This window comes from Pleurodeles waltl, chromosome 10, assembly GCF_031143425.1.
Source record: "Pleurodeles waltl isolate 20211129_DDA chromosome 10, aPleWal1.hap1.20221129, whole genome shotgun sequence".
In the NCBI taxonomy this organism is placed as follows: Eukaryota; Metazoa; Chordata; class Amphibia; order Caudata; family Salamandridae; genus Pleurodeles; species Pleurodeles waltl.
The window spans coordinates 747318225-747332325 of NC_090449.1; the positions used below are offsets into that span (position 1 = coordinate 747318225).

At 47.2% G+C, this 14101-nt stretch overlaps 1 pseudogene; it reads right to left on the minus strand.

The window, feature by feature from the left end:
* Window positions 1–738: 738 nt before the first annotated feature.
* LOC138262568 (5S ribosomal RNA) lies at window positions 739–847 on the minus strand (annotated as a pseudogene).
* Between the last annotated feature and the right edge of the window lie 13254 nt (window positions 848–14101).

Genomic DNA, 14101 nt, shown 5'->3' on the forward strand with positions numbered 1-14101 from the left:
TTAATGACACCTCTTACAGTGCCATGAAATGCCTTAAAATGCTTTGGAATGCTTTTACAACTCAAATTGTACGCACCTTTCCTCTTTTTATTCCCTGTTTCTGGAATGCTCTGCTTTTGGACTCTGTTATACTAGTGTCTGCAACTCATTTCATTCTTCCACACCGAATACATCATCGTCCTTTTATCACATTTCCGACACGCTTCGCTGATTTTTTCCATTTGGTTGCCAATAGTGAGCTCAAGCACTATTTCTTGGGGGCTAAGGCTTATTCATGGCACAAGTCTTAAAGAAAATAAGTGGGGGGACTGACCAAGTTAGACACTATGCAAGTGACATCATGGCACATGACACCACGGTGTGAGAAATCGCACCTGGAATCACAGGTAGTGGCATCACAACCCATGACCTGACAGGAAATGACATCACAAGAAGTGAGATCTGGTTTTAAGACCTCACGCATATGCTTACCGCAAGAAAGCCTAGCCTTAGCTAGGGATCCCTTTGCCCGTCGTGGAGCAAATGTTTTCTTCAGCTTGGGCCGAGTGTAAAGTGCAGAATAATTGCAAGTTTTCCTTTGGAAAGTGTTTATTTTAGTGTTATTGCTTTTCTTTTTATTTCTTTTTTTAAGACAGGAAAAAAAAGAGTGCAGGAAATAAAAAGTGGAAAATGAAATTAGCGACAAAGCTGTGTTATTGAACTAAGACGTGCAGCACCTAGTGTCTGCGAGAGGCAAAATGCCTACAGTACCTGGTATTCCCAGGCGGTCTCCCATCCAAGTACTAACCAGGGCCAACCCTGCTTAGTTTCCGAGATTGGGCGCATTCAGGGTGGTATGACCGTAGGCAGGAAAAGCTATAGTTTCAGCTCTCTTCTGCTCACTAAGCCCACCTTCCGGAGCATGCTGCTCTTAATCGCACCTGCACAGGCTCCCCTTGGGAATTTGGACATGCACTCACTGCCGGAGGCCCAATACCCCAACCCACATGGAACACCATTTTAGGGTCGAGTCTGCGTCTCATGCGTTTCGCTTGCGAGATGCATTAGTAGTTAGAAAAGGGCTCAGATCCCCACCCATGTCACGTCAGTGTCTTTCATTGGTTTGTGTGCTTGCCTTTCAAAATCTGCTTGCTTTCATTAGTGGAAGGCATGCATACATCATGCCTTTTCAGGTGGTTAGCCCTCCTCGAGCGCAGCGACCAAGTACTGAAAACATGCAAGGCTCGCTGTTTTCCGTCCAGTTTGTGGACTACTTTTTATCTTTTTTTGCAGCGTGATCTCACTTGGCAGAAGTCGAGCGCTTTGCATGACATCGACCCTGTTACATAGTTAATTGCACTTTCGCCTGTTACGTAGATAATTGCACTTTTGCCGATTTAATGTGGCAAGAAAAGTCCGGTTGGGAGTTTACAACTGCTAATAGCTCTAACTTGGAGAAATGCGAGACTTGTTGCTTTGCAAATGCTTGTTAACTTTAGTGAGCGTTTTAGTCTTGAAGAGTTCATGGTTAGACTTCCTGTGATGTCAGGGGGTCATAGATCATATGAAGTCACTTCCTGTGATGTGTTCATGGGAGTGAAATGGCATTCTATATCCAATCCGTTATCTGCTGCATTGGGTGAATTGACTTGTTAAGTCTGAGACTATACTTGATGCATTAAAATAGTCACTAGCCTAAGACGATCGGCAAATAATACAGGAGTTAATACATAAATACCAAAATGAGTGCAGCTTATTCTGTGGATGCTTTCTGCTTAACTTTTTGCCAGTTAGCATGCATTCACTTCAGTTAAATGCGTACATAAATCATTGTATGAAAACATTGAGCAAGTATGTCAGATTCACAGAAAAAAAGGTTCTAATTCATTAATCTTATTCTGTAAATATGTGCATTTTACTCCCGTTTCAGGTGTGAATTAGCACGAACTGGACAGGCATAAGATGCACTTGTTGGTAGAAAAAACACACAAATCATCTTGAATGTTCTTTTTGGCCACATGCAGTACCATGCGTCCTAAGCAGGGAACACAGGTTCTAATTCACAAACCTTATTACGTAAATATTTGCATTTTACTCCTGCCTCAGGTGTGAATTAGGAATCGATAGACAGGAATAAGATACACTTTCTTGTGGAAAATAGAACATAAATCGTTCTGAATGTTCTTTTTGGCCACATGCATTATCACGCGCCCTGAGCGGGGAACAAAGGTTCTCATTCACAAACCTTGTTATGTAAAATATCTGTATTTTATTTCTGCATCGGGTGTGAATTAGCGCGAAATAGTCAGGAGCAAGATACACTTGCCTATGAAAAAAAAATCATCCTCCTTGTTATTTTTGTCCACATACACTGCCACACTCCCTGAGCAGGGGACTTGCACAGTCAATAACTTTCATATGTATTATTTTAATAGATTTGTACATGGGAAAATATCGTCCCATATTAAAAGTCTATACTTTAAAGTGCCGGAAAAAAAGTTTGAATGACTGCACTTTGCCAGGTAAAAAAAGTTGTTTTCCGAAATAAAATAAATATATATATATATGATAATTTTTTAACAGCGATTTATCTAAATTATTATCAGACGAATAATGTTGATAACTACATATAAAGATAAATAATGAAAGAACAGGAAAATGATAGTGCAACAAAGAGGGAAATCACATTTCAAAACAATGCAATACTAACATTCCTATACAATAAGTTAACCAAAAGCTGTCAAATATGAAGGGAAATCAGTGATCTTGAAATCTCTTATAAGACTCACTCCGCATTAAAAAAAGAGGAACAATGTGCAGGGGGAAAACAGATGAAAGGAGAGGTTACATTTCACGGTCTATTCATTCTCACGGCATATGTCAGTGAGATATCACAACAAAATTATTATTTTATTAATGAGGTATTTATAAAGACCTAAAAACGATTCCCCTAATGCTCTTTGAGATACATATATGAAGACATTTTGCATTCCAAAAGGTCTGATTCACAAAGTAGGGTCATTTGCGACTGCAAAAAGGCCCGAACTGTGGACCAGATGTATCAAAGGGTTTTTACCCATTCTGTGTCTATGGGAAAATGTGTTCGTACATATTGCTCTGTATTCGGTAACAAGTTTCAATTTGGTCTTGTGACTAAATACTCAATCAGTATTTGCAAGAAGTGTGCTTAGGGCATGCCTTCCAAATACAGATGAGGAATTGGATGAATTAATGTTTTGTGAATTAAATACGCTCACAAATCATTAATATTTACTGACCACACAAATGTAGTGGAAAGCCATTTACAAACAGTAAGGTATCCCTAAGGGACTCCTTGGCCTTTGTGAATGTTGACAAAAACAACTCATGGATCAGTACCTACTGTTAAAAAATGTTACATTACCTTTTATTTTTTTTTAAACACATCCCATTTTCCTTTAAACAAAATGTGTTACATTAAAAAAAATGATTGCTTTACTTAAAAGCAATCACAAACATGGTGGTCTGCTGACCTCAGCAGGCCACCAACCCTTTAATGGCTGCAAAACATAGTGGATCGCAATTTACAAACTACCACATTAATATTCATGAGGTAGGTGGAATTGCAACCTGTTATGATTCAGTATTTTGCAAACTGATCTGTTAGTACATAGGTCGATTCTCAAAATATCACACCACTTGCAAAAATACTGGTCGCAATTTACGACCCTTATTATGCAACCAGTGCTTTGTATATCTGCCCCCTTTGCGCTAACAGAACTGTAGTCAAGCATACCATCCCCCAGAGATGGCTTCTTAACAAAACAGAAACGTTTTAAGCCCTTATTTAAAAGTCAGAAGGGTGTTCTGTTGCAGGGCAATGGATGAAGCATTCCATAACCTAGGGATCAGCACAAGTGGTTAAGGTGCAAATGTTCCATCTACAGATTTAGAAGATCCTGTATAAATCCTTGAAAATTATCAAGTGGGTTCAAGAAGTTTATGACTTTCATTCACATGGGACTGGGATGTGGGCATTAAGATTCAGATGCTTGAGGAAACACTGGCCAGGTTGTGGATTCTCCTTAAGGCCTCTGACATCATATAATATTTAAGGGCCTGATTGAGATTTTGGCGGACGACTCACACCATCACAACAGTGACTGATATCCTGTCCACTGAAATATAAATCCCATTATATCCTATGGGATTTATATTTTGGCGGATGGGTTATCCGGCACTGTTGTGACAGAGTAAGTCATACGCCAAGATCTCAATAAGGCCCTAAATCACTTTTGCTCTCAGTTCCTCATAGTAGACCCTTTGCTCGGTTCAATGTTTGCTTAACTGTATCATCCTCCGGTTAAATTTCTCTTTTACCCATGCTAATGTTTTATTTTTTTATTGATTATAGCCATCCATGGCTCATGCTTTTTAATTTTGAGGCCATATATCAATATTATATGGCTCTTATCTTCAAGCCATGAGCAGTCAGGCGTTTATTGTTGAAGGTCCAGTGTAGTATTTCATAGGCTTTACTTAGCTGATTCTGGTGTGGAATCAGAGCTCATGGCCTGCTACAGTCATCAGTTTAGTGATTGACAAGGACCTCTGCAAGAAATTGGGTTTTTAGTTGCGTAGAATGTGAGCCCTCCACAAGTAAGAAGTCCACAATTGTTTTTTTTACTGGGAACCAAGTACCCTGTTGTAGCACTTGACTCTCTCCGGGTAGCGAAGCAAAGCAGTCCAAGGCCTACTGTGGGGAGGTGGTATGAACTAATAACCCCAATATCACTGGTACGCAACAACACACGCAATAATTATTATCCCGTCAGTGCTCTCCTTTTAAAAAGGAAAAGTACTTTTATAATGCACACTACTAAATACTATGTATTAAATTACAAATATATACATTCGGGTAGATGGAAGTACTTTTAATGACACTCTCATATAACTGTTACACCCCTGATGGGCCCTGAACCCTAAAGCCACAATATCCCCACCTATACCTGATGCCATATCACAATATAAAAGGTTTCATTATTATAAATCAGGAAGACCTATTTGTTTTGTCAGGTTGTAACCACATTCATAAGAGTAACCACAATATAGACAGCAGCAATATTTAAAGGTGTTCTTTATACTGGGAACATTGCATTGTTAACATCGATATTTTTAATAACACTTTAAATTCAACATGTCCCTGAATCCTTCTTTGGCCTTTATTAGACTGCTACTACAATTATAGAACCACCTATTAGAGGTAGCTACACTCCAGAGCCCAGGCACAAAAACTCAAGCTCCAGAGGTGCTTTGGGACCCAGGTAAACCTCTTCCTCTTTTAAGGACTCAATCCCCCGGGAGTAGTAAGGTGACTTTGAGGGGCAACACCTAGTGGGTTGCTTCACTCCATGTAGCCCTTTGAAATACATTTCTGAAATGCTGATAGAGGCCCTGCAGTTTCAGGGGCACCACATAGGTAAATATGCACATTTTGAGCTATGCCTAAAGTCTAATGGAGCGCTCTATTGACCGAAGGCATAAATATTTAAGTAACAGGTTTGCCTGCTCTTTTCTGTTATGCAGCCATATGCCATGTAGCCTTCTTAATTTTGTTTTGGTTGCCCAGTTCACACCTGGGGAACCCAAAGCGTTTGTGGTCATTGGGGGCCATGGTGGGCCGCTATGCCCCCATGGTTCCTGCAGACTCCCCGAGCCTTAGCTGGACAGTCATAGAAGTCTGTTGGCAACAGGCTTGTCTGTTCCTGCATCAGGCAGGAGCGCACAGTCCTTATTCCCACTCCCACCTGCAAATGGGAGCAGGTCTCCTCTCTTCTTGGTTTCCTCCTGAGGCAGAAGCAGCACAGATATCCCTGCCTGTGCTCCGTGCTGGAAGCAAGATTAAAGGCTGTAGCTATCCTAGTCATGGTAAGTGAATTGCACACCATAAATTAACTTGTGCTCACACTCTGGTGCCTTTTAAGTGGGGGTGACTTCAAAGAGGGGCTTTAAAGTGCATAAAGAGCAGAAAAATGGCAACTTTCTAAAAGTGGCATTTTTAAAGTTATTTTCATGAATCCAACTTTGCCATTAAAGAGGATTTATTATTACAAGTTCATAGGTACCAAACGTGACAGCCCTACTCCTTTTCAATCAGGGATTACATTTAATAAAGGGATTTTACAAACCTTAATGTTATCCTATGAGAGGAGTAAGCCTCGCAATAGTGAAAAACGGATTTGGGAGTTTTTCACTGCCAGAACATATAAAACTAAAAAGTATGGCCCTCATCATGACATTGGCGGTAAAACCGCTTACTGCCACGCTGATGGCCTCTAACATACCACCACGGTGGTGAATATCCGTTATATTATGACAGACACACACCAAACCGACAGAATACAGCCACATACCCAAATCCGCCAGCCCAGAAGTCAGTGGTAAACTGTCGGTACCAACACTTATACCGTTACGCCAACAGAACAACGCCCACCACACCATGACCCACAAATCACCACGGCAGACATTCAATGGAGGTAAACCATTGGCGGTACGCACTGGCACACTCAGAATGGACACCCAAATACTAAACTCCACAACATTGGCCAATTCAAACAACACACACCTGACACCCATACACACACCGCACCCACCCAATCCAACCACTATAAAACACCCACCCACACTACCCACAAACCTTTATGAATACAAATCATTGCCACCAGACAGACATCAAGACCACTGCGACAAATACACACACACCCATACATCTTTTGCACGCTCCACTATGCACACCCATCCACACCACCCAACACCCACACACTTACACACACCACACAACACCCATGGCCCCACAAAGGCACCCCTGTTTCACAGATGAGAAGTTGAGAGTCATGGTGGAGGAAATAGTCAGGGTAGGGCCACAGCTGTTTGGAGCACAGGTACAGCAGATATCCATTGCAAGTAAGATGGAGCTATGGGAGAGAATCATGGACAGGGTGACACCGTGGGACAGCATCCAAGAACAAGGGACGACATTAGGAGGAGGTAGAACGACCTACAGGGGAAGGTGCGTCCCGTGGCAGCAAGGCACCAGCTCGCCATCCAGAGACCTGGCAGTGAACCCCCACCTCCTCCCTTACAGCTCACAGCATGGGAGGAGCAAGTCTTGGCACTACTGCATCCTGAGTGTCTCGCTGGATTAGCTGGAGGACTGGGCACTGGTAAGTCAACATTTACCACTTGCCACCCCCCATACCTCCATGCCATCATACCCCCTCACCCTCACTCCCATCACTCCACTCCATCCCACACTCTGCACCTACACATATGACTAACTCCAATGCCCAGTCCTGCATGCCATAGCTATAAATGGACAGCCCTCCCAGCCGTGCATGGACACCCATCACCAAAGCATGCACAGCATAGGGGAACTAAACATCTCACAATACATAACCATACACTATCAAAGGTGACAGGGCAAAAGCAACCATAGAGGTGAAGATAGGGATGTACAACATGTCACAGGCATGAAGCATAATACACCACTTACATCCCCACAGATGCCCCAGCCAACCTTAGTGGAGAGGAGGTGCCACGACTATCCAGTCCCCCAACAGATGATGACCCCAGTTATGACTTTAACTCTGGACTCCAGGATCTGGATCAACAACCTGGCCCATCAGGGACCACTCAACAGTTGGTCACCCCAGCCCACTCCCAGTCCACCACACAGCCTCCCCCATCAGTTACCAACACCACAGCACCCATCTAGCTTACCCACACCTCTGTACCAGGACACGTCAATCAGCAGGGTGCCCACCTGTACAGGGTCCCCAGTCCACACCTCATACCCAAGACAATCAGGGACCTGGGGTCAGTGGCAGTGGGCACACTGTTCAGATGACAGGGGCACAGGGCAACAGGGACACTGGGTGGACTGCTGTGCACCAGGGGTAGGACAGGTCCAGGGAACCGACTCTCCAAGAGACACTCACCAATGTCCTGGGGGCCTACCAACAATCCCAGGACATGATGGGCCAGATCCTGAACAACATGCACGAGAACAAGCGGCTGAAGGAGGAACACCATCAGGAGATCAGGGAGGACTTGCAGGCCCTCAACACCACCATGATCTCCATAACAGGGGTTCTGGCAGACATGGCCAACATTATGAGGGAATGGAATGCACAGCAGCGGGCTCCTACCACTAGCCAGTCTATTGACTAGCCCACAATGTCAGTGGCAGCTAGTGGACAGGAGGCGCCGCCATAGGACCCACAGGCCACCAGCACCCCTCCGCCTGCAGAAGGTGAACCACCCCACAAACGTTCCCTGCAAACCAGACAGAAGCCAGAGACACTTGCCAAGACCAAGACCACCACCAGGAAATGAGACTTTCCTGATTGTCCCTCTTGTGTCCCACCCTGTCACCTTCTCTGCTTTGAACTGCCATTGCTCCCCATCTTATGGCCCTTTGGACACTGGACCTGTGCTACAAACAGACTGGAACAATGCCCTGGACTTTCCTCCACCATCAACCCATTCCATTGCACTTTACCCTCAATGTTATAGCACTACAATAAACACCCTTGAACACAATTTGAGTAACACTGTTTTATGTGTCTCAAATGTGCACTTGTGGGAACAGTCACATCGAGTGCAAATGATCTGAACACTGTGATAGCTAACAACTAATGACCTGGAACTGTCTGTAGTGATCACAACAGGACAATGTTGTCATATCACCAACATCTGGAAAATGAGAAGCCATAGGTGACAGTACGTTGAGATGTAAAAGAAGTGAATGACATCATGCCACAGGCACACAGGTAAATCAATAATCAGAGTAATGGTCATTTCCACCACCTCACCTGTTTGTCATTGCAAGTATTGTCGTATAACTGATGTTCTGTTGTCCTCATGCTCATCCTCTGCCTCCTCATCCTTACTGTCCTCAGGGTCCACTGCTGCCAGAGGGTCATCTCCAGTCCCCTCCTCCTGCAGAAAAGGCACATATTGTCTGAGGGCCAGGTTGTGCAACATGCAGCATGCCACTACTATCTGGCAGACCTTTCCGGGTGAGTAGCACAGGGATTCACCTGTCAGATGAAGGCACCTGAACCTGGCCTTCAGGAGGTTGAAGGTTCACTCGATTATTCTTCTGGTTCACCCATGTGCCTCATTATAATGGTCCTCAGCACCTGTCCTGGCATTCCTTACAGGGGTCAACAGCCACAATAGGTTTAGGTAGCCAGAGTCACCTGCAGGTGTTGAGGTACATCATTTAGCCTTACACAATGCTATGGGCAAAGCACTTGAAGGCATACACTGACATACAGTGGGTGGGGGATCTGAATCCCCTATTAGCCACACCCTGTGCCTCTGTAGTTGTGCCATCACATTTGGGATGCTGCTTTTCCTCAGGACGAAGGCATCATGCACCAACCCCGGATAACTTTTCAGTGATGTGGGAGATTTACTGGACCACCAGCAAACCATTTACACATTCAGTGAGAGGAAACTCTTAAGATTACTCAACACCTGTTCATTCTGGTGGGGGGGGGCTAACACAATATGTGTACTGTCAATCAGACAAATTATATTGGGGATATGGCCCATTGCATAGAATCCTGCTTTACAGTGGCCAAATCTTCCACATGGGGGAAAGCAGTGTAGCTGCACATGTGTTTCACCAAGGCAGACAAGACCCTTGCCAGCACAATAGAAAACATTGGCTGTGACATTCCAGCTGCCAAGCCCACTGTCACTTGGAAAGAACCAGTTGCCAGGAAATGGAGCACTGATGCACTTGCACTAGAGGGGGGATCCCAGTGGGATGACGGATAGCTGATATCAGGTCAGGTTCCAATTGGGCACACAGCTCTGTGATTGTGGCCCTGTCCAGTTTATAAGTCAATATAATGTGCCTGTCCTGTAGCCAAGTCCACAATGGGTCTGTACATACGGGTTCATCTTCTCCTCCCATTCATCCACAGCGGTAGGTATCTAATGGACACAACAGTGAGTAGGCTGTCACAATTTGAACAATGGAACCATAACCTCAGTGTACATGTTGCATTTATGTGATGGGACAGTGGGAATGACAAGGTATGTGCAAATCTAGGAAGTGATGCAGTAAAGGTTAATCTGATGGTTGTCCATCACTATTACGTGGCGACCGCCTGTCCTGTATATAGGGACCGGTGGAAGTGAGGTAACTCTGCTGACGTTGTTCGTCGTGGCAGAAGGCGGTCTTGAACCACTGTGCAATTCCTCATTGGATAATATTGGGCTCTATGGAGTACAGTGGCCAATGGGGATCTGCGCCAGCGGTGACGGTTTACACCACCGTGGATGTGACCACCATTTTCTATCTGATTCCTCACTTGTTTCCTGACCTTCAACAGGAGAACACCTACATTGCGTGTGCTGCTGTGACCTGTGTCTGGAACCTACCATGGCCCGTGTGACCAGGAAAAGGGCCCCTGCCTTCAATGCGGAGGAGTTGGAATGATTGGTGGATGGGGTCCTACCCCAGTTCGGACTGCTGTAAGGGCCTTCAGACCAACAAGTGAGTACACCTTGGGCACGGTGCATGTGTGAAGGATGCATGGAGATGTGTGTGCAAGCATCGTGTCATGGGGTGTGATGTCATGTAGTGGTGTACATGGTGTGAGCCGACCAATGTGCGAGCCAGTGGTGAAGGAAACAGGATTGGTGGGCCATATGTGTGACAGGCTGGATTGTATGTGTAATGGTGTCTTCCCGCCTGTATCACCTATGCAGGTCAGTGCCCATCAAAGAAGGGATAATGGAGTGCCATCACCAATGACGTGTGATCCTGGAGGTCTATGGCAGGCGGAGTACATACTTTAGGAAACAGTGGGAGGACCTGAGACGCTGGGCACGGAAGACCGCTGAGGCCCCGCTGGGGATTGCCTCCCAACGAGGAAGGGGTGACCATCAGAACCTAACCCCCTGATGGCCTGCATACTGGCGGTGGCCTACCCAGAGCTGGATGGGCACTTGAGGGCATCACAGCAGCCACAAGGGGTGAGTACAGTGGCTGTTACAACAACAATTTGTAGGTGGCATGGGATCCAGGTGGTGGGTGTCAGTTAGTGGGTGCCCCTTATTGCTAAGCCAGACATTGCATCGTGAACCAGCTCCAGGTGATGGTTGAAAGGGAAAACAAGGTAACCTAGCTAGGTTGCACTCAATGACAGACAGGGCTTAATGGGTCCCAAGAGGTGTGCAGTTGGCAGTGCTTGGCTCTCATCTTGCTGTGGCACTTACCCAAATCAATGGCAGTGCAATGCAAAGTGCTCAATCCTGATCCCTGTGTGTGACTGTGCTGTGTATGCCAACTGTGGTGTTGGTGCAGTAATTGACCCAGTGTTCTCTTTCTCCCCCCCTTTTATATTCTGTCAACCTGTCCATGTATGCATTACCATCATCTGGCGGAGGAGCAGGGGCACCGGCGACAAAGGGAGCAGCATCCCACAGGACCGAGGAGGCAGAGTCCACTGACGCTGATGGAACCAGTGGGAGGGAGGGAGAGGGGAGCACCACAGTGGCAACAGGAGATGACAACACAGACTCAGATACCTCCTCTAATGGAAGCTCCCTGGTAGTGCCGGACACCACTGTGACCACCCCAGCTGCAGGTACAGCCGCCACCTCCATTCCAGCACCACCCTCCAAGTAGCCTCTCAGCAAGTTGCCCGTGCCCGCTCGCCCAGGAGGGTGGGCATCTCCTTCGCCCTAGGCACCTCAGGCTCTGACCCAATGAGCCCTGCTGCCCTGAATGAGGAGGCTGTTGACCTCCTGAGATTCATCTCTGAAGGGCAGTCAACCATTGTGAATGCCATCCAGGAGCTGGCATCCCAGATGCAGCAATGCAATGTATTCCTGGAGGGCATCCACGGTGGATTGGTGGCCCAACAGAGATTGATTCAGGCTCTGGCCTCCTCTCTGATGGCAGCCATTGTCCCTGTCCCTACCATCCCCCCTCCAACTACCACTTCCAAGTCTCCTCAACCCTAAACCATCCCATGCACACATACAGACGAGCATGCACACTAGACAACACACAAGAGTAGCACAGTCAAACACAGGCACCACACTTCAACACACAAGCACTCACCCAAACTCCAGACAGTTGCAGACACAACCACATCCACTGCCTCCACTGTCTCCCTCTCCTCCTTCTCCTCTCCCACCCCCTCACAGTCACGTCCACACTCACACCTGCATGCACTGCTTCAACATCCACCACCAATGTCACCACACCAAGCAGCACACACACCTGACTAGCAGACACCTCCACAACATCCATGCACGTGTCCACTGTATCCTCTCCAACCCTATCTGTCCCCCTCCTCCTAATGGTCACAAACGCAAGCACTCAGACACCCAACAGCCATCCACCTCACATCAGCACACTCCCCATGCGCTTGCACCCAAGTCCAGCAGGCGTACTCCTCCAACAACCATTCCTTCAACCTCCACTCTCATCCCTCATCCCTCTTCCCACACTTTTCCTTGCCCAACTTGACCTCTTCCCTCCCCCTCCCCCTGTCCTGACTGTAAGAGCAGGGTCCCAAGGACCCAGCCCAGCACTACACCAGCCAGGAAGTGTAAGGATCCCACAGCCACTGTCATGAAGGAAAACAAGCCCTCGACTCCTGCCATGAAGGGGAAGGAGGCCGCACCTCCTGCCATGAAGGAGAAGAAGGACGCACCTCCTGCCATGAAGGGGAAGGAGGCTGCACCTCCTGCCATGAAGGGGAAAAAGCCCTTGACTCCTGCCATGAAGGGGAAGAAGCTCTTGACTCCTGCCATGAAGGGGAAGAAGCCCTTGATGTCTGCCATGAAGGGGAAGAAGCCCTCAACTCCAGCAGAGGCTGGCATGATGACACCCGCCACCAGTGGTCACGGAGCCCTCACCTCCAGCTGAGGCAGTGCAGCCCACTCCTCCTGCAGATGCTGCACCTTCACTAGCTGAGACAGTGCAGCCCTCACCTCCAGCAGAGGCTGCATAGGAGGCAACTTCACCTGCTGACACAGTGCAGCCCTCTCCTCCTGCAGATGCTGCACCTTCACCCGCTGAGACAGTACAGTCCTCACCTCCTGCAGAGGCTGCCCAGGAGGCACCTTCACCTGCTGACATAGTGCAGCCCTCACCTCCAGCAGAGGGCATGTAGGCTACCCTCCTGGGGCTGCTGTACAAGGAGCCCCCTCCAGAAACAGTGGGCAAGTCACCCACCTGAGAGACTGTGGCCTTGCACTCCCCAGCGCAGAGAAATGGGCATGGAGTCCCCTCCAGAAGCAGTGGGCAAGTCATCCACCTAAGAGACTGTGGCCTTGCACTCCCCAGCACAGAGAATTGGGCATGGAGCCCCCTCCAGAACCACTGGGCAAGTCACCCACCTGAGAGACTGTGGCCTTGCACTCCCCAGCACAGAGAAATGGGCGTGGAGTCCCCTCCAGAAGCAGTAGACAAGTGCCTGAATTCCGCTGAGGTGCCCCCATCCCCCTGAGGTGCCTGTCCACTTGCAAAATGATGCCCCTGCAGAGTTCTGTACAATTGATGTCAGGAGACAAGTTGGGCCTTGGACTGTGCCCTGTGTCCATTTGGACCCTTTTTAATTTGGACTGGACATTAGCCCTTTGTGGACAATTGTGCATATCAGGTTCATGTGGTGGCTTTTCCCTTGCTAATACATTTTCAGTACTTCCAAAATCTGGTCCTTGTTTTATTGTGCCGTGACTCATGTGCAATTGGTTTACGTCTGCAGCTGGTTGTGTGTATGGTGTGTGTGTGTCTGGTGTGTGTTGTGCGTGTGTGTGTCACTTTCCTTTTCCTCCCTCCCTCCCTTGTGTGCTAGGCTCCTGTACTCACCGTTGTTGTCTTGGTTGGCGTTCCAGGTAGAGCATGGCGTAGATGAGCATCGGGGAGACTTGAAGTTCTGGTTCCATGGCGGCGGCTGAGTCCTCTGCGTACTTGTTGGAGAGTCATTTGTTTTCTGTGTTCTTGGTGCGTGGTCTTAACGGCCTGGAGGATGGTGTGGTACATTGGCTGTCTATGGAGTTCTCACCGCCATAGCCATAATTTGGCGGTAATTACCGCCGGTCTGTT